Here is a 25,880-nt window from a genome sequence, read left to right on the forward strand (position 1 = left end):
AATGGGGAGTCTGGGAGATACCTGACAGGAATGGAATTCCAGAGTAAATGGTGGACATGAGGCATTTTTAAGATGCCATTTGTCATCCAAATTAGGACTTCAAAGAGGCACTCGGGTCGATGAGCCTGGGGCTCAGGTGAAGGAGCCGGACTCGAGATACACGTTGGGAGTCGTCATTCTTAGCTGGTGTTCACAGCCTTGCATGTGAATTAGATCATCTCGAGAGCTGCAGACTGAGACTGAGGGGGGCAGGGCTGTGTCTTGGTTGGAGGAAAGCCCAGACCATACAGCTCTGGTGTGTCAGTCAGTGGCGTTTGCCATTTTCAAAGCAATGCCAGTTATCCTTAAGGGGCCAGGGGCTGGGCAGGGCCAGCCAGGAAGAAATCTGAAGGGAGGGTCGTGGCCACGTGTGCGTCTTGGGAAGGTGCAGAGGCTGCAGGGTACGGGAGGGTAGACTCCTCAGAAGCTAGAGTTGCAGTGAGGAGTGGGGAGAAGTTAGTCACAATCACCTGTGAGGGAGGGAGGGAGGCCTAGGGAGCCCCACCTTACCGGACTCGCTTTCCCATGAACAGAAGGCAGTCAGACAGAGGATCTGAGGTGAGAAGGGATGGGTACTGGGAGGGGAGCCAACCTGGAGAATGGTGCTTGCAAAATTCTGGAATAGTCTCCCTGAAAAATAGAGTTAAAAATCCCCAGACTCTTAAGAACATTGTTAGTGACTTGGGAGGAGGCAGTTGTTTTTCTGGCCTCCTAAGGGTAAGGCATGTATCCAGGGATACACAGAAGATACGGGCAGTCTGTTCCGGGGGCTTGATCGTTACCGGGGGAACAGTGCAAGTTTAAAGGGGGAGAAGGGCAGCGGAGGGAAACTAGCCAGGCCCCGTGTCAGGTACCAGTCGGCCGGCCTACTTGCGTGTTTCATTCACATCCATGCCTCCCAGGTGGGCGGTGGCTGCCCCCTTTTGGGGATTGGGAAGCCTTCTCAGAGGGGTTAAAGAATTGGTCCATTTAGCGACTAGTAAATGCTGTAGCAGGATTCAAGCAGGGCCTTGTCAGAATTCAAGGGCATGTTCTCTCTACTGTTTCCAGTACTTCCCTGTTATACCTGGAATGGTGAAGTGGGTCAGTTTTGGAGCCTTTCAGAAAAAGTATGATTTAAGCGCCTCTGGACTGTTTCACAAAGCTCAGCATTCTTTGATGGTTCTGAAGCACGCAGTGATTTTCGTCCCAGAGAGGTAACGTCTAACTCCTTTGATGATGACGTGGTTGCAAATGGTGTACAGGTGCAAAACCAGACTTTGCAGCTTCTGAAGGGAAACTCTCCAGTTCTCCCTTGGTCGGCTTTCTTCCACAGGATGTAACTGTGCTGCAGCGTAGGCCTGAGCTTTCCATATGGAGTGAGAGTTTAATATCCGATGTTAGCATAAAACGGTCAGATGAAGAAAATCGAAGTTGACAATTTATTTTTGGGTTTCATTAGTCAAAATATACTATCAGTTAATGGCCCATATAGCAAATGAAATTGAGTACAGGACATTGCATTTCTTACTTTGTATTTAGAGTTCTCTTACAGAATAATGTTGCCTGCTTTGGAACATCAGCTCCACCACTCACGGCACCTATCAGTGTGTTGGTGTGATTGCATTTACAGAGTGAATGTAATCTAGGCTTCCTCAGCCTCAAACACTTCAGTGCAGAATCACGGGCTGTAGCCGTCTGTTAGTCACGCAAATACTTCTAAAATTATATGATTCCAGAAAAGAAAGAAGAGAGAGAGAGAGATTGCCTTTATCAAATTTCCTTTCAGTTCTAACTGAAAACTGTTGTTGAGCAGCTCTGGTTTCCTTTGGATAAGAATATATACATTTCTTTGCATGTAACCTGGGTTTTGGGCTAGAACACAAAGTTCTTGCTGTCCACAAGCCACAAAAATAGTAGCCAAATGGCACACGTGTGAAATAGTTTATACTTTTTTCTGAGAAAGTATCCTTGAATTTGGGACTTGGGCTGTGATTTCTGCTTTTTGATTCCCCCACCTGTCTTGTAATCTCTCACTCCTTCCCACGTGGTTCCCAAGTGTTCATGGTCTCAAAGGAGCGGGCAAACACCCAGTTGGTCACCATGTACTGCTGCTATAGATAGAGCCCAGACAAGACCTAAAGGACATTATCAGAGAGGACTTCCTGGAAGAAATGGGCTGTACATTCAGTTGTGAGGACAGAGTAAGAGTCAGCCAAGAGAAGGAGTCAAGAATGTGGCTCAGGTCGCAGGTGCAGCCCGGGCAGAGGCCTGGAGGCTTTTGGCGTGGGGACCCGGGGAGAGTGCCCTGTGCGGTCCAGGGTGGAGGGAGCCCCTGCTGGGGAGGACACTGGAGAGAGTCCGGGGTGTAGGGCTTTGGAAGAAGTTGAGTTTTACTAGAACTGACACAGTAGGCAGTGAAGGGTGTCAACAGAAGTGACCCTCAGGGAAGGTACTTCTGGTTTTGCTTCTGATATACTACAGACAAAAGGGTCGGGACGGGTGAGAGCAGGTATGTCTGTCCCTTTGAGATCCAACCCGTCATTCATTTATTCATAACACGTGCACTTCAGTGAGTCTAGGGGAGAGAGAGTGTAGCCACATAAATAAGCAAAATGTATTTGCTTCTTGAGAGCTTAGCGTTGTCAGTTAGCCTAGAATGTTCTAGGAAGAGAGGAACAAATTGTGGAGGTTGGAGGGAGGGAAGGCTTCCTTGGGAAACAGTCAAAATGAACCTGGAGGCAAGTGGGAAGTAGGAGCAGGTCAGGGGGCTCCTGAGGTCACTGGGGACCTATGTACTGAGATGAGGCTGGGCGAGCAGGGTCTGGGGTGGGGCTAGAACTCTACCAGGGAGCCTCTGAACTGTTTGAAGTGGGGTTGATGTAATCAAATTTGTGCTTTGGGAAGGCTGTCGTGGCTTTGTTTGTGTGTGTAGCGGGGAAGAGGTGGAGGGTGCCACCAACTGGGGGATCATTTGAAGACCATTCACAGGCTGGGATATGGGCTTCGGGGCTACTTGGGGACGGCAGGGGCAGTGTGGATGCCGGCTTTTCTTATGGGGGACTTGTTAGCGGGGCTGCCCTAGAGGCACCTTGTGGCTGGAAGAAAACTGATGGAGGCTGCCAGGTGGACATTCCTCTTCTCTCTTTCCATGCCTAGTGTGATTATCTTAGCTCAGCCAACATTTGGAACAAAAGAGCTAATCTCCAGGGTTGCCCAGGCCTTTGTAGAGCTCCTTCGAGTGAGATCTGATAGGATTTAGGTTTGTGTTCAGATCTGGATGTTCACTTAGCTAGAAACGTCCTGTCATTTCGATTTCCATAGGGGTTTTTATTCCTGATAAAGATTGCTTTCTTGGTGAGAGGAAAATTATTACAGCTGTTGTCTTTTTCAAAAAAAATCATATGTTTTAAGAGCTTTAATATTCAAAAGAATAGGAATATATAAAATATTTAAGGAAGTCTTTGGTGTGGTTTCTTTGCTTTCTGAGCTAATGTGGACTTAGAGCCTTTGTATTACTTAATAGCACATCCTTGTCAGTATTTAAAGAGCTGTTAGTGAGCACCCCAGGCCCCACCTCTCAAAGAATCGTTAAAGTTTGCTCTGAAATAGTGAGGTCATAAACGTCTTGTTTTCAGAAATCAAAAGGTTTTAAATACGCACCATAGCTCCATTTATAAAATAATAATAAGTTCAAAATTAAGAAAATGGAGAATAATTGACTTTTTTTAAAGCCTAAACATAAACTTTCTTGTGCTAATTTTGCAACTGGAAATTTTGAAAAGAAAAATCCTACTGCAATATCATCTACGTGGTATATATATATGAGTTTCACGTTTGAAAAGTAACTGCGCAGTGGTTTTCAAAGTCAGGAGCATTCCAGCTCAAATACTGGCAGTGGTGGCTGCTGGTTTTCAATGGAAGAGCCTAAATTTGCCTTCTTAGCTTTTTTTTTTTTTTTGTACTGCGAAGGTTGAGTAGTGCTTTGCCAGCATGATTTTCGGGCAATTTGAGGGCAGATGTCGTGTTCCAGCAGTGAGATATTTCCATGCATTTTATTTTCTGGACATCACCAGGGCACATGTGGGGTTTGTGCCTGCAGGCTGGAATGCTGCAGGACTCCCTAATCCATCACCATTATGTCCTGGTGCTGCTCCGGTCAGTGAATGATTTTCTGTGACTTGGAGGTAATGTGGTCTGATGGTGATGATCAGACGTGCAGTTAAATGCTATTAATTGAAATAAGAGTAACCTAGAAACATTGCTCTAACAATACAGGATGAGGGAGGAGGATTGGCTGAGCTGCTTGCAGTGGGATGTCTTCTCAGGTGACTCCCTCACCGTGATTCCTGCCAATATCCGCCCCAGCCCTGCACGGTAGTCCTGCTGAAGCAAGCAAGCACTTTGCTCAGAAACGCACTGAATTTCCTTGCGCCTCTGTTTGTTGGCTTTTTTTTGAAAACACATTTTGCCCTTTGCTTAAATGCCATCCATGCTAGTCACCCCTTACACTCATTCTTCTGGACCTCGTCCATACATAGCTGCTGAAGGATGAACAGAATGTAGTATCTCCATGTAGTGGAACATTATTCACACGTAAGAGTGAATAAAAAAGAAAAAAAAAAGAGGAAAATGAAAAATGCCACCTGTTTTGGGAAGTCCACCCTGACTGTTCAACCCACACTTTTCCCTTTGAAACACAATCACTTATGCTCCACTCTACTCTTTTTGATAGTACTTACCACCTTCTAATAATCTTTAACGTTTCCAAAAAAAATAAAAAATAAAGAGATGCTGATGCCACTTCAAAATATACAAGCCTTGCTAACAGCATGTTAATTGAAAGGAAGCAGACACAAACGGCCAGATATTGTTGATTTCAGTGATCTGAAAAGCCCAGAAAAGGCACATGCAGAGGCAGAGAGCAGGTGATGGTTGGAAGGGGCTGGGTGGAGGGGGATTACGGAGTGAATGCTAGTGATAGGGGGATTCTTTTGGGCTGATGAAGTGTTCTGGAAATAGAAGGTGTTGAGGGCTGCACAACTGTGATTGTGCAGAAGACTGCTGAGCGCTGTGTCTGGGAGTGCCTGTTGTTGGGGCATCTTTATTTTGTTCACATCCTGCAATGTGAAGGGCCATCTTCTGCTGTGGTCATTCTACTCCTGTGAGTGGTGAGGGTCAGGACTTTGTAGAGTCCTGTTTCTTTTCTCCCTCTGGCTGAGTGTAGGCAAAAAAATTTAAGCCTGAGAAAGTGCTCCATCTACAGAAATGTCTTTCAGTTTTGCCTGGTGTAAAAATCTTGAGAGCTTTTAACCGTTGAGGCTAGTCTGTGGGGGTAAATAGCCTATGAAGCCTGGGTGAGCCCGGGAAGAGCCGCACTTCCCTCCCAGACACGGGTGGGGATTTCACCCCCTTTCAGGCAGTGAAGGGCCCAGACCCGTGGGCAGACTTGACAATCGTGAATATTTACGTGTATCCGCTGCTTCATCTTGGATATTAATTTCAAGCTGAGTCAGTTTGTGACGGCAGCCTCATCCTACAGCAGGAATTTATAGTATCTGCTCTTTGAGGTGAAGACCTGACAGACTTGATTATTTAACAGTCTGCTTTGAATTGATATCTCAGATTCCTTTGTCAAAAGCAAAACAGCAGAAATACAGACGTCCTTTAATTCCAATGTGACCTGGAACGGGTTTAGTGTCTGTGCCTCAGTGGCCTTATCTGCGGGTGGGGAAGATGATAACAGTGCTTCCCTCAGAGGAGCTGGTGAGGGGAGAGTGAGAAGCACAAATGGAGGACTTACACGAGATGCTCATAAATGACCGAATTTAGTGCTCTCCGCCTGGTGAGGCCTTAGGGGTAGAGATGTCAGAACAGAGCAGTCCTAGCCGGAGCTCGATACGTGATGGTAGCTGTTATGATCAGTATCACCACTGTGGGTTATCAGGTAGTTTTAAGACTTGGTAATATGATTTCATGAATAATGTTAAAAGACTAGACATCTCAGATCCAGTTTACATAGTCCTCAAGATTTCTTCTGAGAATTGGATGGTTTCTTCCCTATCTTAAATCTGAGATGAGTCTCTAAAAATTTCCGTATTCCTCCATCCTTTTGCTTTAATTCTCTATTTCTTAAAAAAACAAAGTTTTTAGATGGAGTTACTGGGGACTGAATTGAGGGCCTCATGCATGCTAAGCACATACTCTCCCAAATGAGGTATAATCTCTTCCCTGATTTTTTTTTAAATTTACATCTTAATTTTCAGAGGTTAGAGGCCTCTAATTATTTTTCTGGAGACTTGTCCATGGACCTGTAAATCTACAATTAATGGACAAAATTTGGTTTATTAAAAAAAATTCTATAGAATATTCTACAGTCCACCCAAAAGGAAATACTCATGGACTTAAAATGTTTCTCCTTTAAGGTGATTTCTCCTGTTTGGTCGAGCTTAATTTGTTAACAGCCATCCTCATCATCATAATGACCAAACTCGCTGTGAGTGGACGCCTAACTGAGGCTAAAATGCTTTGCTCATATTTTACTTCATAGCAAGTGTTTGATTGTAGGTATCAGTGTCTCCTTTTTTGTAGCTGAGGGATTGAGAGATGGGTCAGCTTGCCCCAAATGACACGCAGCTGGCGGTGGCTAGCTCGATGCTGGAATCCAGGCTGCACAGGATGAATTCTCAATTGCTCCTCTAATCAGCTTCCCGTTGAGTGTTTTCCCGAACTCCTGTGAGCCCATAAATGACCGATTTTAGCTATCTCAGCCTGATGAGGTCTTCAAAGGAGAGACACCAGTGAGAATGAGAGGCAGAGTGGCATAAATTAAAATTGTACATTTTCACAAATGTTTTATTCTCAGGTAATGACTGTAAAGGAAATAGTTTTTTAATTTAGTGCTTTGTGAGAACTAAAAACAAAACATTTAAAATAACTATTGTGCAAGAGAGAAGTGGTCTTTGAAAGTCCAACTGTTGCTAATGATGTTACTTGTTTTTTCTAGTGGTGCTTATTTACTGAAAAATTTCCAAACACTGAATTTGTTTTATGTAGTCTTAGTATGAAAGAAAACTTTGTCAGTGAGTATTGTAAGTAAAATCCTTACTCTTTTCTTTCCTGATGATGAATATCTTAGTTGTTTACATGGCTTAAGTATATTTCGTCATTTGTGAAATTTGAGTAATATGGTTTACCTTGTCTGACTGTGAGAGCTGGACGCCTTGTATACAAAGCACCGTAGAGGTGCTTAATAAAAATGTGCTTTCACAGTGACTGATAGTTTAGAAGTATCAACTCTGAATACTAAAAAGGGTAGCTTATTTCTGATGCATATTCAATATGTGTATATATGATATACATTAATATGGCTTAAAGTAACTAGGATTGTTTTTTTTAAGTGCAGTATGAAGCTTTAATGAAATCTGTGTCATTCTAGTGAGACAGGGACTACTTAAATTGCCTTAAGCAGACGACCTTGAAGATTATTTACACAGAATGTAAGCTCAGAATTCATGTTGCCGTGTAACCATCCATCAGACATTTAATTTCTCGGGATCCTGACCAGAACCATTAAGTTTAGAAGAATCCACATTGATTATTATCAGGGAATAAGCTTCTCTCTTTTGTGACTAAAGAAAATTTTGATTTTTTTCTGCACTCTTTTCAGGTTTTAAAATTTCAAAATTTTGATTTGACATGTCACTTTTTTAATAGAGAGAATAAAGCTCATGCTGTTTTAATATGTAAATAAATGTTTTTGTATTTCAATACCCTTCTATGATTTCCTGGCTCTTTGAGAAGTATTTTGCAAGATACTTAGATTACCTACTGTTGGAAAAATACAGACGTGACTTTTATGAATATAGGCGTAGTACAGTTCTGTTGGTTTTTACTACAGTGCAAGACATGAGACCTAGGAGAGCTTTGCTGCTGATTGCCAGGAGGACAGATTTCAGGTCTCAGTCTCCCCTCGTGTAAAATGAAGTGGCTGGACTGGATTCTTTCCTCTTCTAAGATGAGCTTCCATGAGCCTATGTCTTTTGTTTATATTTAGGAGTATTAGCAATATCAGATTAAATACTGAATACCCCTCCATCCCCCCGAAGCAAAGTGCAGTATATGCTACATAAGCTTCTAGTTATCTGATTCTCGTTTCTCATCTTACAGTCAATTTTTGTGTTGCATGTTTCCCGGCAACCTGGAAGGTCTTTTTAGCCATAGGTGGCGCTGTTGCAACTTTTTACAGTCTTAATTTTTCTGTTTGTAAAATAAGGCTTAAACAATGTGATTTTATTTTGATTCCTTTGCTTAATGCTTCAGAATAGCACAACGTCCATTATGTCTTTCTACCTGGAAAATTTTTTCTGCTTATATCATAGTTTTATTCTTTTATCTCGCTGTGAACATTTCAGACTTGCTGTGCAAACAATGGCAAAATCGGGCTTTTCTTCTAGTGTTAGAAACCAGTGAGCCGGGATATTATAAAACAGCTAGAAGCTGCCTCTGGAGCACCATAAAGCTGAAAGGTGTGTTGAGTTCCCTGAGTATTGACCCCGCCGCTGTGTGTTAATTGGTGGGAGTTGATTTGGTACATATATGATGGGGTGTAGTTTCTTGACTTGGGTTTGCCTGCACGTGCTGACACTGAACCATGTGATCCTGAGTCAGCTCGTTCTGAGTTTTCCCCTCGTCTGTGAGAAGGGGACACTCATATCTGCTTTGTAGAATTGTGAGAATTAGTAATTATGTAACATGTTTACCACAGTGGGTATGTCAAGAGAGCTCATAAACTTTAGCTGCTGTTTTGTGTGCAGCCATCATTTTATAGTCTTTGGTAATTACAAAGAAACAAGAAAATAAGAAAAGCTGATTTTATGATGAAAGATATTTGAGGACGTTCCATAATTCCTACACCCATAATTTAGCATCAGCAGAGTCAGAACTGTTACACAGTCGCCCTGGACCAACGTTAAGCCACAGAAATTTTTGTTACTTCATATATGTTGGGGCCTAAGGGGAACCAATACTTATACACATGTTGTCTCCAGCAGCCAACTGAGAGATGACACAAAAGAGTAGGCAGGCGATAAATGTCTTCTTTGTTACTGATGAAGCCACGTTCTCCATGAACTTCAGGGCTGTGGATAAATGAGTGTCATGATACTGTGTCCCAGAAGTAGAGACTCACCCTGTCCCAGGTATCTCTGGGCCACAGCAAGCCTTCCCTTGAGAGAATGAGCCCCATCATGCACAGGGCTGTTCTGCAATGGAGCTGAGCATCCAGGGTGCTTCCCTAGGGTAGTCAACACTGGAGGGAAAGGAAGGGTTTCACATGCCCTGCTTGTCTCCCCGGAATCACAACTCAATCTGTTAATGTGAGGAGGGCTAGCTGTGGGCCAGGGGTCAGGGCTGTGAAGGGAGTAGCACTCTGCATGGCCCAGAGGAGTGGGGAGGAGGTATCCCTTCCATCAGTTTAAACAGGTGGTGGGATGGAACAGAAGGGTTCATCCCATGAGTTTATAAAAGGAGAAATAAGAATTTCCTTTGGGTATTAGTCTAGCCAGGAAACACAGAAGATGATTAGGAAGGAGACTTGTAAACCACTGTAATATTAATTTGACATTTGTTGAGCACCCAAAATGTGCTACATTCTTTTCTGAGCGTTTTACAGAAATGAATCCTTCAATCTTCTCAACAAGCGAGTAAGGAAGGTTTGATTGTTATCCCAGTTTCACAGTGTGGAAATTGAGGCACACAGAGGGTAAGTTGACCAAGGTCACAGAACTAGTAAGTGGCAGAGCAAGTATTTTAACCCTGGCTGTATGGTATTGTGGCTCCCAGAATGGGCTTTGGGTGTTTAGATGTATCTGCATCCCTCGATTTCTGTACGTCTGTGCATCAATTAGCCCAGAAAGGACAGGGAAAGGAGAGTTACACAGGTGCTCACAGTCGTGTCTCGGCAACTGTCCACGAAGAGTGCACCGTGATTAGAATTAATTGTTTTCCAGGCAGCAGATCTGTTGGTATAACAGAAATTTAGTCCATTGAATTCATCTAGAAATCCTTCCTGCTCTGCTTCTGTCCACACTTGCCATGTGACTGCCTGCCCGTGTTTGGGCCGTGGAGGAGAACATATACTCATGGTTGAACTCTGATATTGCAGTCTGGTTCATAGTTTCACATCTTCTGTTACATTAATAAGTTAAATTTCTGGTTTTCTTGCATCAGTGTCTCATGAGTTTGGTTAATGTGAAACCAGTCCATGGGAGCCCAGGGGTTATGATGGTATAAATTTTTAGCACGTTGTGGCACTTCTAGCCATGCAGACATGACTGGGGGATGTACGCCTTTCTCACTGATTTCTCCCAACAGCAGGGTCCTCTCACGGATGTGAGGCTGGGAGCTCTCTGAGTAGCTCAGTCAGAGGCCAAGTCCACCAATCCGAAAATGATGAAGTACCTGGAAGTGGGTTTAATAAAAGTAAAGGGCTTCCAGGTAGTCCGATGGGCTGTTCAAGAAATTTGGTGAAAAGCTGTCCACTGTCTGTGGTTTAGCTGCTTCTTTGCTATTGAAAAGTCTGGAGTAGATGAAGGGATTTTAAAAAGCAGAAAGGAGTGATTTCAGGTGGTACATCCACACCGGTGAGAAGTGATGGATGACCGCCTGTGTGAGGCACAGACAGAGTCTTACAAACTTCATAAAACAGCTTCAAATGCTCTGCCATCTGAGTGTGCTTCATATGGGGTCCAGTTCATCACTGGTCACGCTGTGAGGGCAAGTAGCTGACGATGGCAGAAAGGACACGGAGGCATCAAAAAGGTCTCACTCATGTTCCCTGTTTAAAGAATGTGGCACAGTGTATTATATTTGAGCTGGTTTTTCACTGAACAGTTTTTAGTGTTTTCTGGGACTCCCCAGTGCCCCAAGGTTCCATGCAGCTGGGTGTCCCCTCATTGCAGCTCCGTCAGCGCTTGCCCTGGGCTGATGTGGTGTCACGGGAAGCAGGACGGTCAGCGTCCCCGGCTCCTCTGAGCTCCGTCTCCTCATCTGCAGAGCCTGGTTTCCCATCCGTGTCTACTTAGTAGGGTTGCTGAGAATCACACGTGATGGTTATCAGGTGTGATTTCTGGTTGTCTCTGCGATTGGCAAATAGCCAATAATTGATAGAAACTCTTGTTTTTTTTAATTGTAATTGTGTCTCCTAGATTGCAGTGGTTTTTAGTCTGCATTTTTTTATAACTTTACTCATTTTTAAATATGCCCTTATTTTATTTATTTTTTTTTTGAGGTACTGGGGACTGAAGCCAGGACATTGTGCATGCTATGCAGGTGCTCTACAACTGAGTAATACCCACCCTCCTTTTCTGCACTTAAAAATAAATATTGCAATACACAAAATAGCTCTTAAACTCCATCATGGGACCTGGTCTCTGTATAGGCAAATGAACACGTATACTATTTCGATAAGAATAAATGCTGTTGAGACATACGTTTCTGAATCTGTTAATGTGCTTAAAAACGATCATAGCTAGTGATAAACACGAGACTTAGATCCAGGACTTTTTAGGGTATGTTTTGCCATCATGGGAAATTACATTCTACCGAGAAGGCTAATTGGGTCTCTTTGATATTTGGATGGTTTAGCAGGTGATCAAGGCTTTCCAAAGCTGACAGTTTTGTATTTTAAACTAACTACAAAGTTATCTTCTAGAAGATGGAAATCCTAAGCTTGTGAATTTCCCAGTAATCCAGGGGGTATGTGTCTGTGTCTGTGTCTGTGTGAACGTTTGTGTGTGTGATTTCAGGAATGTAGAAATAAGTTCCATATAGACTTCTGATATCTTTCTCTTCCAGTTCAAGGTTTAAGCATATACTTACACAAATAAATTGATTTTCTTTTGTCATTTGGCATATTGGCGGGAATAAGAGGTTCTCATACTTGTTTCAGAAGGGTTGGGAAGCATGAGCTTAGAAAACGGGAGGAGAAAGAGGCAGGGAGACACTTCACACTTTGTGCAGTATATGAGAAACGGTAGCTTTTCTTTTCTCTTTTCTTCTAAAGCAAACTGGCTCTGAATTGTAACACACTATTACTCAGAATTGCTTTTCTAATCAGATACAAGTGCCTCAGATTTTTCAAGGCAACATGAATGATGAAATGTGTTTTAGCATTTATCTTTAAAAGTAGTTTTATTTCTCAAGTAAAAGACTATAGCCTGTTTCTTCCAGCGTCTCAAGAAATTCTCATTGATCTATGTACATGTTCTATGTGCTTATTTTCTTTTCTTTTTTTTTAAGTGCTTGTTTCATTGTGGTGTGAATCAATGTTTAAAATTTCTGGATTTTGATCTTTAGAAAATGCTGATATATCAGAACTGTTAAAAACCTGATTGTTCTTTGGTCCTTGTTTGGTGGGGCACCCTATTGATTACTCTTGTCTGTTAAAGAGAGAAATTCTTCCTCTAGCCTGCAGATCATTAAGTGTATGGTTTGCAGTATGCCTTTAAATTTCATTGAATGCATTGAACATGATTGTCCAGTGAATTTTGAGTTGACTCATAGTAATGACTTTGCTTTGATTCTGTGGCTTTTGCTCCTCTCCACAAGAGCTTGAATTCTCTGTTGCATTTTGTATACGTGTTCTTCACAGTGGAAGAAATTTTGCATTTTTTACAGAGGTGGTTTTTCCTAACACCTCTGAATGCCTTCTGTAATGGATACAACAAAAATCTGTTATTTCAATGCTTAATTATTTCATAAACTAGTTTTTGGCTTAATCAGAAAGAATGACAGAGTGATAATAAAAAATAGGAAAACTTTCCTTCCTTTGAAGAATAGAAATCAGGTGGTCAGGCTCACCCATGCTTTGGGCCTGACACACTTAATCTCATGTCATTGTGTATCATGATTCGGAGATGGAGTTGCTTCAGGTTTATTGATTTTTGTTTTAACATTTGTGTTGAATTCTTTCTCCAGGCTTATGTATCCTGTTGGGTTTGTTGAAACTGTAGAAGGGAAACAAAAGCTTTTTTTGGTTTCCGGAGGCCTGAGTTGCTGATGATAAGGGTTGAGGGTGGGCTGAGGAACAGAGTGACACTCCCTCTGCTCCCAGCTGAAATTGATGAACAATGAAATCAATTAAGTGTATCGGTATTTGACCAATAGAAGTTAGCGAGCCCAAACTGGCTAGTTATGCCCAAAGAAAGTACTGAATTCACCTGCAGAATTAGGTGCTTTACCAAGAAGAAGCAGCTTAGAGCAATCAGAAAAATCAGTCCTATGATGAGATATAAAGTAAATATAATATCTTTTATTTCTGAAACTTTTCTACGTTAAGTTGTGTAGAGCTAAAATTAAGTTTCAAGCACCAGGAGTTAACAGTGTGGGTGGTTCTGTATGATCATTATTCAGGAATGTGCCTAGACTCTGCTAGAGTGGCTGAAGCTGGCAGGAAAAGACCCAGAGCCAGGATTTGTCACCTTAGGGTGTCCTCCATAATGGTTCCATGTGGGAGCCCATGATTGGGTTAACAAATTGTAACAGACCCCAGCCGCCTGTCAAATTTAAGAAGAAAACGTATGCTTAGTAACTGCTTTGCAAGCAAGTGCCTGTGCATCCTCACTCCTGTCTCCTTGCCTTAAAAAGCAGAGATAATGCTTTGCTTGCGTAGATGATGTTTTAGATAGCACTCTGCTCATCGCAAAGCAATGACCCAGGCCCACAGCTATAAAGGCTGGGCTTGTGTGCAGTTAGATACTCTATTATCCCCCAAGCAAGGACCTAGCTGGTCTGGTGGTCTGCTTTGTAATTCACATGTCTAAAGAATGTATCTTATTCCCCTCACCCCATGACTTACCTAAAGATACACTAAGCCTTTGTACTCATGGTGGATTCTACAATCTCTGTCTCATCCTTCTTTCCCCAAGTTCCTGCTTACTATCACACAACTGTTAATGACGTTTTCCTTTGATTATACACAATAAATATGGGATCATTTGAGAGGCTCGTGGAGTTGGGTCCCTACGCCCTCTCTCTTTCGTGACTTTTTCCACAGAGTCTTGAGTATTCATTCCCTGTACGTAAGACTTCTGCCAGCCAGAACCCACAGTTCCAGGTGAGAAGGATGCAGGCTTTATCTCTCCTACCCGAGGGAGAGAGAGTAGAAAATTGAGATCTGCTCTTCCGTGGTCCCTTCCTGCCCCAGGTCTGCTCCAGTTCACCTGCAGCCTTCTGGCCTCTGCTCACACTGCCTCTGTCCCAGGACTGACAGCAGCCTTTTCTTCCCTGGTAAACATTTCCTGTGCCTTTTAGAAGTTGGTCTCTTCTCTGCAATACAACCCTGGCAGATGTGATGGTGGTAAACGTGCTGGAGGGCAGTCACTTGGGGACTGCCAGGAGCCATGCTGATTCTCCTGAGTCTCTCATTCGGGGTTACAGAACTGTCGAGCAGCAGAGGAAGCCCTTTAACGTGAGGCCAGCTCAGCATTGCATCACTTTCATTTTATTTTTGAATTTTCAGTGGAGAAATTATTTGTAGCAAACTGTTCCAGATTTTTGGCTGCCTGCTTTCCTCACCACCATTTCCTTGTTGGCTCTGGTGCTTGTTGTAAGAACCAGGTTTCTTCTCTGGTTATTTGTAGCAGCTGGGCTTGCCGAATCCTTGATCTGCATTTGAAGCAGAATGCTTCTTCGTGATGTCAAGCTGATTTTCCTATTTCTGAATATTTCGTGTACACTCAGCAACTCTTTCAAGTGAAATGCTCTTGTCCAATTCTGTTAACCCATATTTGCCGATCTCCTGCTTTCATGCTGAGGGCAGTTTCTTCTTCCTGTAATAAAAGTTAGCAATTTGCATTTACTATTTGAAGGTTCTGGCCCTAGGTGCTTTTGTCCTTAACAGTTTTAATACAATTCACCCATTAAAATGTGCAGCGGTTTTTACTCAAAGCCCAGAATTGTGCATCGCAGTCAATCTTAGAATATTTTCATCCCCCAACAGGAAGCCCTGTATGCACAAGCAGTCATTCCCATCTTCCTCATCCTCCCCCAGCCCCAGGCAGCCATTGTTCTCTCTCTATGGATGTGCCTGTGCTGGACATTTCATGTAAAACAAGTTATTTCATGTAAATGGAACTGTCTATTGTGACTGACTTCTTTCACACTGAGTAACTTTTTCAATGTATTTCCAGGTTGTGGCCTGGGTCAGTACTCTATGCTTTGCTATTGCTGAATTATATTCTACTGTATATCTGGGCCCTACTGTTTACCCATTCATCAGGTGATAGTCGTTTGTGTTGTGTCTGCTTTTTGTTTGTGAAGAGTAATGGCGCCGTGAATACTCCTGTAGGAATTTTTATGTGGACATTTGTTTTCAGTTCTCTTACTTGTGTGACCAGAGAGCAGAAATGCTGGGTCATTCATAAACCAAATGTTCAACTCTCTGAGGACCTGCCAGGCTGTTTTCTAAAGTGGCCACCCTGTGTTACATCCTCAAAAGCAAGGGCTGCGCGCTCCGCTTCCTCTGTGTCTTCATTTGTGCTTGTTACACATTTTTTTTATTATAACCTATTGTAGTAAGTGTGAAGCGGTTTCTCCTAGTGGTTTTGACTTGATTTCTTTTACAGCTAATGATATTGAACATCGTTTGATTGTGCTTATTGGCCATTTGTATATTTTCTTTGAAAAATACATTTTCAGATACTTTATACACATTTTAATTGAGTTCTCTTTTTCTTGTTGAGTTGTAGGAGTTTTTTCTTTTATTTGAAGATACAAATACTTAATCAGATAAATAATTTGAAAAAATTTTCTCCTCTCTGATGTTTTTTCACCTTCTGGATGGTGTCCTTTGAAGCAAATTTTTAACATTTGATGAACTCCAATTTATCACTGTTTTCTTTGTTCCTTGAGCTTTTGGGGTAATATTTAAAATCTGAGGTATTTTATTTAAACTTTTATATAAAAAATAACTTAATTCTTAAGACTGTTCTAGGAGATGGGTGCTGTGGCTGTCCCCAGTCTATGGATAGGAGACTGAGGTGCAGAAAATTTCACTGAAATATCAGTGTCACAGCTACCCAGTGCTGTGGGATTTCAGACCCTCATGTTTGTCCCCAGCATTTGTGATCTTCACCACCATGCTCCACTACTGCCTGGAATCATTAATGAAAAAGTTTTCCTTTTTTGATTTCTTGATTGTTTGTTTTCTCATTGGGGAACTCACCTCTTCATTTTCCTTGCAGAGATCTGTGTAGGTTTATTTTAGATCTCATGTACTTATTTATTACACAGGCTCCAGCGATGATTGTGCCTAGTTGATCTAATCAATTCATACTCAAGTCTTTCCTGCTCATGACACTAAAAAGAGAGTCATGATTTACATAATGCTCAAAGAAGAATGTACTTGAGTGATTTTATTTTTCTAACCAATCAAACAAATCAAATAAAAACCCGGTGTTGGAACAGATTATAAGTCCTGCAGAATAGGGTCACTGTCTTCCTTGTGTTTCATTTGATTTGTCACAGTGTCTGGATAGTGCCTTGCTGTCCAACAGTTTTGTGAGTATACGGTGCTCGTGAATCATTGTAAGGAAAGAATTTTGACAACAGACTGTGTTGTTCATTTCACAAGGGAAAAGATCATATAGAAATACTGCTCAGATTTATTTTAAAATTAAGCTTGGTGTTTTGAGAAGGGTTCAAGAAACCATACAAAAATCTTTTTCACTAATTTTAAATCTATCTTAGACACATTATGCATACATAGCAGAGTAACTTATCAACTAGTTTTGACAAGAGGAGTGTATTATTGATTATCTATTTTAGTTGAAATATTCTACCTGGGATAAAGTAATCAGTGCCCATAAATGAACAAATATGTTTGTATTTCTATGCAACATGGGGGCAGACTTCATATGTTTCTATATAATATATATGACTGTGTGTTTTAATCTGTCTGTCAGTGTTTTTATAGTTTTTCAGCAATGTTGTAACTTTAGAATTCTTCTATGGAAATCACCCCCAATTCTAGTGCAGTTTGTACTGTGTATCCTGTCTTATGCATGGGATTCCACTGTCCCCTCTGTGAGGAATTTCTTCTCCTATTGAGTTAGTAGCAGAGTTAAAGGAACTGTGATTTCTAGGCCTTTGCTCTCCATGTGTTTGCAGTTGGCTGTCAATCAAGATTTTCTCTTTCTTGAGTTTTCATTGTTCAATTAGAATTTTGGAAATAACAATTAATATGTTGCAACACTCTCCCTAGAAACTTGATGTGTTTGTGCTTTTCCGTTTCCAATTTACAAAAAATGTAAATTCACTCCTGTTTTTAAATAGTCCTTTTTCACTAGATATTTGTTTACTTCTTTATAGTCAAAATATTTTCTTCCCAATGAATGAATCGGTTTGCATGTTTTAAAAGATACTTTACTTTTTAAATTTCTAATTCTAACAGGTATATTCGTTGTACAGAATTTAGAAAATAAGGATAAACACAATTATAACTTAAAAATGGCCTCTAATCTCACCTGGAGATACAGTTGTAAGGTTTGAAATTGAGAATTACAAGTCCTCTCAAACTCTTCTTCTATTTCAAGTACGGTTTGGTTACTGAGATCCTCGAATTCTCATATGAATTGTAGCAGCAGATAGTCAGTTTCTGCAGAGGAACCCACTGGGATTGTGATCGAGTCCACGTTGAATATATGGATCGCTCTGGGGAGCACTGCCATCCCACGAATGCTGTCATTTGATTCAGGAATGTGCGTGGTGTGTCTGTCCAGGTATTTAGGTATTCTTTAACTTTTTTCAGCATTGCATAGAGTTTACATTGGATTATTTTACTATATATTTTGCCTTTATACTGAGGACAAGTGTGCAAGGTACCGGGATCAGAAGTGTATTGGAGCTCCGCAACTTGCTGCCACCATGGACGCTGTGCTCTTGCTTCGCCCACTGTACAATGTTGCACAAAATAGGACCTAAGTAACTCTCCCTTGAAAGAATGATTATATGATTGCTGGATGATGCTTGAGATTCCTTGTGATGATGTCTTTTTCCCAGAATTTCGCCTCTTCTTAACTATGCCCTTTCCCTTCCTTTCCTCCAGCCTGTGTTTCAGCCTGCCTGTGGCATTGATTTTCCTTGTCTGTGGACTCTTCCTTTCACTAGTTCGTGATAATGTTACATGTGAGATGTGGAAACTTGCTAGATGTCAAGAAAGAGCAAATCCATTGCATGCTAGATTTTTTAGAGTGTGTTATTGTATTATCGATTGAAATTAAATCAGGCTGACCCATTGAGCCATCCCCTGAGCTCTTTTTGCCTTCCTACAGGTGATACTGCTCTCGTTGCTGCATGTGCCCTTCCCCCAGACTTGGTTTTGGAGTTGAGTAAGTCACCATCACTGGAGCCCTCTCTTTAAATGATGACGAGAACATTTGCTCTATCTCCTTGTTTGGGGACTTCGATGAGATGAGGCAACAGATAAAGAATGGAGCCCCACCTCATTCTGATCCCCGCTCTTTCCATTCCTTTCTCCAGGGGAAGAGTACAATTCAAATATATAAAGATTGTGAGCTAATGAGATAGACAAGACAACCGATCATTTATTAAATACCCTTTCATGCCAGAAACAAATGTATTATACACACAAAAAGCACATAAAATACGGTAGTACTGTGGTTACAAACGAGGGTCCGAGTTCGAGTCCTGGTCTGGAGTGACAAGTCCTGTGAGATGGAGAATTGATAGGTCGGCTTAGCCTCTCTTGGACTTGTTTTCTGTCCTGCAGAGATGGGGCTCGCTAGGCATCCCTCCCCCGTAGAGGTGCTGAGGGGTGTAAAAGACACGTGTAGGCAGACCGAGCACAGCTGCTCTTTCCTCGTAAGTGCAGGATAGCATCGCTTTTGCGGTGATGGCTTTATGACCGCACCGTGTAGACTCTCAGTGCTCCAAAGGGATGCCTTGCAGATTGGAGATGGGATTCTCACTTCTGTAAATACCCAAGGATTGTGTTATTGGGCCTTGCTGATTTGACTCTATTCTTTAGAAAGTACATAATGTAGATATATTTTTCAAACATGCATGAATTTTTTCATTTATTATTTATAGTTCTACCCTCTCATCTCTTGGTGTGACTTTTCATGGAATCCAGGAAACAGTCCTAAGCAACCTGCCTCTTCACACTTCTCCGTGGTGGTTTCCTTCCGTGACTAGAAGAGGGTTTTGCATAGGTAATTTTGATTGCTCCCCTTCTCTTGGAGACTCTCTGTTTTTCTGCCCATCTCTCACCTGTCCATCTGTCCATTTCTCTACCCACTCATTCTTCTGACTTGTTTCAATAAGCATTTCAGGCAGCTTACAGAAGAACAGATACCAAATAAACAGGTGAGAAAATGGGGCCAAGTTCATACAGTGAGGCTAGGAGTTGAGCCTGTGTGAGAGTTGCAAGCGTGAGACACACGCCTCTGCCTTGTGACTTATAAGATAGACAACATCAATGTGCCTGAAGCTCCCAGCAGACACAGGGAAACAGGGTTTGTGGGAGATGCTCATTGGCTGTGAAATAAATAAGTGGCTTAGTAGAAGCCCAGCCTTTCAAAGTACTAAGGCTTAGGAGAATATTTTAGTGTCTTCCAAAATCAGATTATTGCATCTTTTCTTTTTCAGAGTTTTATGTATAGTTGGTTTACATTCTATACCTGGAAATTTCTCCAAAACTGCTGCCCACGTGAGTCCCATGTCTCGGGAATGGGGTGGTTCTGCTCATTGACGGGTGTTGGCCAGAAACGGAAAATGACAGCCTCAAAGGAGCCTGGGATTTATCAGTTATGTTTTGTCAGTGCTGTAGATTTCAGAAAATGCTTTCACCTTTTCTTTCCATCTGAGGCAGCAGCGCGCTCTCTTACCAGCATCAGGAGCTCAGGGCCACGGGATGGTGGGGGCTGACTGCACTGCCGTCAAGACAGCTGAGCTAGTCACTGCAGGTGTGGTTCTTTTACATACTGCAGTTCATGCTCTTTACTAGAATGTTTCAACAGGGAGTTAATTAACTGAGTTAATTAACATTTTATAAATATGATGCTTTGATGAAAAGACAGTCATAGGCAGAATATAAGTTGTGATCACTTTAAAAATGGTTTCATTACTGAAATTTCAGTAGGAAAGATCCAGTTTATCTTATTTCCGCCTCTCTTTAAAAGTAATAAAGAAACAAGACAGAAAAAGCAGAGGATGATTTCTGTTCTTCCTCTCGGCTTGCAGGCACCCTCACCTCCAGTGGCATCCATCCAGACACCAGCACTGACACTGGCCGTGCTCAAAACTGCCTCAGCCCTGAAGACACATCTGACAAATGGAAGGGGGCCGCGCCCTGTTACAGCGGGTGCTCTCACTTTGTGGGTCCTTATGTAACTGCGCGGTGTTATTCAGGATCGCCCTTTCTACACTTTGTGACGCTGCTGCGGTGTCTCCTAGTTATTTGTTTCTGTAAGTACTCATGTAATTTTCCAATGTGTGGTACTAGACATCTAAAAATGCATTTTTCAGATGAAAAATAGTGTGTATTTAATATAAATGTCTGAAAAAAGGGTCAAAAGGATCTATCCTGGTGCCAGTACTCAGAGATAATAATTAACACATTAACATCTATTTTCTGTTCTTTTCATCAGTGTGTATTACCTCTGTCATAAAAACCAGCGAGCAATGTGTGCCTGTATACTGTGTGGAGACCTCCATTTTCCATTCGGCTTATTACACATTTTTCTACAATATTCTATCTCCCCTGGCATGATTTTTAATGACTAGTATAGCATTCTGTCTTGTGGAGTCCTCGTCCATTTTACTTTGGACTTAAATAAACTTTTAAATTCCAAGTATACTTAACTGAAATTCTGAAAAGAGATCTGTTGTGGTACCGAAAGTCCCCTACATCCCTTCCCCTTTTTTCCTGAGAGTAAAAACTGCTGACAATGTGGAGTATATATTTCATGACCTTTATGCCTATGTCATATAAATAAACACATACATACACGTATATGAGAAATCTATGTCTATGTGTGTGTATATATGCTTTATTGAAAAATAAGGCCATACTATATGTTTTCCGCAGCTCGGTTTATTCACTCAGGTATATATCACAGACGTCCTCTCCCTCCAGACTCACCCGGTCCTTTCAGATAGAGTAGAGGGTTTTCCTGATATGCAGGTTTGGTCTCTTGTGTAAGGACACCTTTCGTGGGAGCGTACTGTGGACAAGGCCTTGGACCACGCCGAAACACCGGAACTTTAGTGCCCACAGCTCACCGTGATTTACCGCATCATTGTCTTGATGGTGGACACTTAAGTTTTCTCCATTTTCCACTGTCAGAAAGGGTGTTTGACTGGCATACTTCTTATACAAACATTCCTGTGATCTTGTATGAGTATTATTTTCGTTAAGTTTTCTGGAAATTTAGTCCTTGGATGTGACAACTACATAAATCACAGGCTCCTTTCAAGTGAATCTAGAAATTCCTTCTCCTGTGGGACATGAAAAGATGTAGAATAACTTATGTAACCAATTCTCTATCGCTGGATATGATTTCACTTCAGCTTTTCTTCTCACCATTGTAAACAGTGCTGTGTAAATGCTCTGATAAGTACATCTTTTTGAACTGAATTTTTCTAAATGAAACGATTCCAAAATGTGGAGTTCAGCCTGTGTGTACACACGTTTTTCAGAGTTTACATATCCATTGACATGTCATCCTCCAAAAGATCGCTCACAGTTTGTTCTCTCAAAGATGGACACTAGCTAGAATATCTTTTAAAAATATGTGCCAATATGATGAGCAAAAGTACTTTTTCATTGTTTTAATTTGCACTTGATGACCAGTGAGGTATTGAGCATTTTTCACTCATTAGCCATCTGACTTTTAAAAAGTGAATGATCTCTTTTGTCCTTTGCACACATTTAAGTGAGGCAGCTTCTTGTTGCTTTGTGACAGCTCTATGTATATTATGAACATTAACCCCTTGTCTTCATCAACATGTATCAGAGAGCTTTTCCTTGTCATATTTTGCCTTTCATTTTGTTCAGTAGGTTCATTTTTGTTGTGGCCCAAAATAATCTTAAGATTGTAAATGTCTTCTTTTTGGGTTTTATTCCTGATATTATTCTTAGAAATACTTTCTTATAATGGTATAAATTTCTTCTGTAGGTTTTTTTAATCTCTAAGATGGAGATGATGATGGTACTTGTTATAGTGAAGAGAAGTTGAATTAATATGAGCAAAGAATTATATTCGCTGTTATTAGTACTTTCTAATATTCACATCACATTCTGTAATTTTTCTTGCGGTCATTATGACTGGAATAGAATTTGTTTTTTCCAGGGGATTCTCTGATTGTCCCAAGACAATTATTGAATTCCTACTTTGCTTTTTAACTTGAAATCCCACCTGTAAAGAATACTTATGTACACTAGAGTCTCTTTTTGAGCTCATGGTTTATTTTTATCAATCTTACTTTCTTACACTAGCACTATATCTTACATATTGTAAACATTTATTTAATATCTGACAGTGCGATTTTTTGATTCTCTTTTCGATCCCAAATTTTCTTGGTTAGTATTATGACTTTATTATTCCTGAAGAATTCTAATATAATTTTTCAAGTTAAAAAAAAAAAAGAAGTGCTGTCGTGGGATTTTTTAGTACTTTTGAATTATCTTTAGGAGAATGTACATTTTTACAAAACTGCTTTCCTCCATACAAAATGTTGATGTCTCTACTTTCACACCTCTTACTTTACCCCACAGTACAGTCGTGTACTTCCTCCATGTACAACATGGGCATTGTTTTTGAGTTTATTCCAGATTATTGTTGATGTTTTTGTTAATTTTTTAAGTCAGAATTTTTTGCTATTGTATATTTTAACTGTTAAAACTGACACCTAGGAAGGCAGATTCGGTTTGTAAATACTCACTTTGTAACTTCTCATTTAAATTGTAAGTATTAAGTACTTGTTACAGAATCCTTTCTTTTCTGTTTTTAAAAATTTGTTTCCAAGATTCTCAAAATGGTCATAGCAAAGTAGTATAGGTGGGGACAGAGATGGAGAGAGGTAGTGTGGCTCATGTACAAACTGTGAGCACTTTCATGGCTGTGTTTATGCTGGAAAAGCCGCTGAAGAGTCCAGGATAAAACAGGGGTGGCTTTGTATGCAGTTGAAAGCCAGCTTTCTTGCCTGGTGAAGCCTGGTGGGCGTGACAGGTAGATGATCAAGGTCGAATGGAGGTTATTGGCTGCACAGAGCGCTGTGTCTGAGAACTGGAGAATATCGCCATGGGAAATGCTTGGTGCCAGGAACAAAGCAGAGGAGCTGGGGACCCTGTGTGTTAAGGAATTTCCAGCCCTCGGAGTGGGAAGATCAGACTCTGCATTCAGATCTGAGTTTGAATTCATCCTCTTTAGTTTACTTGTCCTCTGACTTTTGTCAAGCTATATACCCTCTTTCACTTCCTGTTTTCTTATCTCTCAAAATAGGAGAATTACAGCCTGCTGCAAGATTGTTTGATCAGGTTAAATAATTAGTGTCTATAAGATGCCACGTACAGTCACAAGCTCAGTGAGGAATGGGCTGTCACCTGTTCTTCTGCAACTCAGTGCTTGACAAGACATGTGGGAAAGCCAGTCCCTAATTTGTGTGTGATGCAAGTAGGAACAAAATTAATGTCTTGCCTTTCCCTAGCAGTATACTTACAGCTTTGCTTCATTTACTTCTTTCCTCCTTTCCTTTCCCCTTTCCCATCCTCCACCAAAAGATCCTGAGACTCTCTCAGAATAGTAGATTCAAATTACTTTAAAGGTTGGCTCATCCTCATGAAATGATAGTAACATAAAAAAAATCTGTGCACATCCCACAATACATTGTATTTGATTTACACACACACGTGTGCACACATACACACACACAATCAGGCTACCTTCCACTTGCAGAGGGATAAGGACCACTTTTTCTGAGTTTTCACTCACTGAGCTTGAGAACAATGTCTCTTACTCAGACTTTCACCAGGCTTCGTGCATGGTGTTTTTAATTGAATTTCGGCTTTGTGGCCATAGATATAGTCTCCTAATAGAAGAGAGAAAGTGGAGACATAGACATTCCGCTGAGATATTGGTGTCATCATATTTTAGTTGGAAAGGACTTAAGACAGCATAGAGTCGTAATATTATATGGGTGAGAATCCATGATGTTGTAACTTGGACAAGAACATGGACCTTCTGCCGTCTTGTCCACAAAGGTGAAGAGGCAACTGGGCAGGGGATGGTAGGGATCCTTCTTGCTTGAGTTCCATGTTCTTGCTAGTTTTCATTGCTCAGTTGCCTTTAGTTTATGTCCATGAGGCCTCTCATGGGAAGGTCACTCTGTCCTGATAGATTGAGTTTCTTATCAGCAAAAAGCTCTGGACCCACTCATATTTCCCAGAGTTTTCTGCTGACCTGTTGACACTTTATATAATTGAGACCTAAGAAACTACTGAATATAAAATCCTTATTGTTATTGTTTGCCCTCGAGTTCCATAGGAAGGGGTGCTGTCTCAGGCTGTCTAAAGCCAGATCTGAACAAAGATAGGGTGACAGGCTGTGCTGCTGGTCCTCCACAGTTGAAGGGGATTTCCAACTTAGCTTTATATTCAAGGCAGATGAGTTCAAATCTTGCCTTTACCAGTTATTATCTTTGTGAATTTGGGGAGAAACTGTACTTTTTTGTGTCCAAATTTGTTTATCTGTAAGTAAGTTCAGTATTTATTTTAAGGTTTCTGTTTTAGAATTGAATGAGCTAATACTCTCATTTATACCTAAAATAGTGATCTCATGGTTCTATGCTGGTGCCTTGGTAGTTGATTACTAAGGGACTCCGCAGTGAGATTGGGGGTGGGGGACCCTGGATAATAGAGCTTATATTCCAGGATATGCTTGTAAAAGACTGGATGTGCAGTGGATTTTTAGTAAATATCTACTCCTTTCCTAATCTGCATTGATTGTGTATATATCTTTATACTAATATATGAACAATTTTTATTGCAATTTAAATATCTTTGTAGTATTTACAATATCTAGTTATAAAAATACGTGAAATAAAAAGATTTGAATTTATTTTCTTTTCAATAAGCAAAACAAAATAAAATAGAAAAGAAAAAAGTTTTGAAGGAGTAGAAATAATTTTATTTCTGTGGAATCAATTCCTTGTAATAGGTTTTTTGTTCATGTTGTTAAAAAGCATATAAAATTGATAGGTGGTGAAATACTGGAAATGAGGAAACAGTGGAGACATACTACCTCTAAGGCAGTCAATTTGTTACCAAGTCCAAACTCGTTCTGCTTGCTGCATGACAGGCCAATTAATCGGGAGATGAGATGTTGGAGTAAGGAAAAGAGACTTTATTTGTAAAGCTGGCAGACCCAGAAAATGGCATATTGTTATCCAGTAGAACTCTCTTCCCCAGGGCAGAATTCAGTCTCCTTTTATACTAAAAAGTGGCGGGGATGTGGCTGGTTGTTGCAAACTTCTTGCTGTATGAATTGTTTGTCCTTGAAATCCTTTGTTCCTGCAGCTGTCCATGTGGGTCAAATTATGGTGCCCCTGTAAATCCTCCAAAAAAAAGAAAGGTTATTCACTATTTTACAACTTGCCATCTATACATAAGTGTAGAAGAGCAAATATCCTTAAAGATCAGAGCCCGGAGAATAGACCCTCCTGGATATTTCAGGCTAAAGGCAACTTTCTTTTACAAAAGGTGCAGAGATAGCAAGTCTGAGCCTAGAAAACAAGGTACAGGATTAAAGCCAAATGAACACATCTAACATGGAGTGAAATTT

At 41.0% G+C, this 25,880-nt stretch overlaps 1 protein-coding gene across 1 annotated transcript in view; it reads left to right on the forward strand.

Annotated features, from left to right (window-relative positions):
• LOC140687534 (uncharacterized) overlaps positions 1-21,052 on the forward strand; it is a 92,151-nt gene extending 71,099 nt beyond the window's left edge. Inside the window, exons 16-20 of the mRNA XM_072944650.1 lie at positions 19,129-19,250; positions 19,687-19,747; positions 19,906-20,003; positions 20,281-20,505; positions 20,688-21,052. The gene's annotated coding sequence lies outside the window, so the exon portion shown is untranslated. The remainder of the gene's footprint in view (positions 1-19,128; positions 19,251-19,686; positions 19,748-19,905; positions 20,004-20,280; positions 20,506-20,687) is intronic.
• Positions 21,053-25,880: the final 4,828 nt, after the last annotated feature.

Source organism: Vicugna pacos, chromosome 20 (assembly GCF_048564905.1).
Source record: "Vicugna pacos chromosome 20, VicPac4, whole genome shotgun sequence".
NCBI lineage: Eukaryota > Metazoa > Chordata > Mammalia > Artiodactyla > Camelidae > Vicugna > Vicugna pacos.